This window comes from Octopus bimaculoides, chromosome 15 (assembly GCF_001194135.2).
Source record: "Octopus bimaculoides isolate UCB-OBI-ISO-001 chromosome 15, ASM119413v2, whole genome shotgun sequence".
In the NCBI taxonomy this organism is placed as follows: Eukaryota; Metazoa; Mollusca; class Cephalopoda; order Octopoda; family Octopodidae; genus Octopus; species Octopus bimaculoides.
In genome coordinates this window covers 32,622,695-32,623,494 of record NC_068995.1, presented here as the reverse complement: position 1 = coordinate 32,623,494, position 800 = coordinate 32,622,695, and the positions used below count along the sequence as shown (strand labels likewise).

The window sequence follows — 800 nt, the reverse complement described above, 5'->3', positions numbered from 1 at the left end:
TAGATTCATTCTTGTGAGCCCAACATTTGGAGGAGTAGTTGATGCAGAAGTAGTGATTGTTTGAGTAGTGGGAGGTTCCTGCCAAATCCATGGGATAGTGAACTTAGCAGCTGTTTTTTCCTTTTTGCAACATACTGCAAAAGGCCAAAAAAGAATTGTTATTAAGAAATAATCCATCTATTTTACCTTTAACTTATGTTACACATCATATTTGACATCTGATATTTTTTTTTCTATAAGACTAGAAACTTTAAAAAAATCAAACAATTTTAATTTTTTAAATTCTAAATTTTTTTATTAAGCAAACTTTCCAGAGTTTTTTTTTTTTTAGTGGTAACTGGTGAAATGAGGCACCTAGAGTTTGTTTTGACTCCCATCCAACAAACCTGCTGTAATATGTCTGGTAAGCCTGACACATTTAAGTGAGTGATGCCACTGAGTATTTTTCCACTCTTGTCTTGTCAAATTGATAATAGACAAAGCAAAATGCCTCTTGATGCCATCTATGATAAATGCAGAATGGTTACCCATTGAGGCTGCTATGACTAAGCTAAAGTGGTGAGCATTCTTGTATTCTTATTACTGGAACTTCTAGAAAGATATTGAAAATTATTCACAAATGAAGGAAATTCACTAAGCACCAAATTTATCTGGACTGTTCTGAAAAACAGGTAAATTTCAAAATATCTTTACCTAGATCACAAAAGCAAAGCTTAAAGAGATTTGTAGTGACTATATATTTTAGGCATATGCAATAAGAAAATAACAATTAGTGCTCAGGAACAAAAAAAAAAAAAAAA

At 31.6% G+C, this 800-nt stretch overlaps 1 protein-coding gene across 1 annotated transcript in view; it reads left to right on the top strand.

Annotated features, from left to right (window-relative positions):
• The window catches only part of LOC106878217 (NBAS subunit of NRZ tethering complex), a 132,994-nt gene that overhangs the window by 54,337 nt on the left and 77,857 nt on the right, over positions 1-800 (top strand). The gene's annotated exons all lie outside the window — the stretch shown is intronic.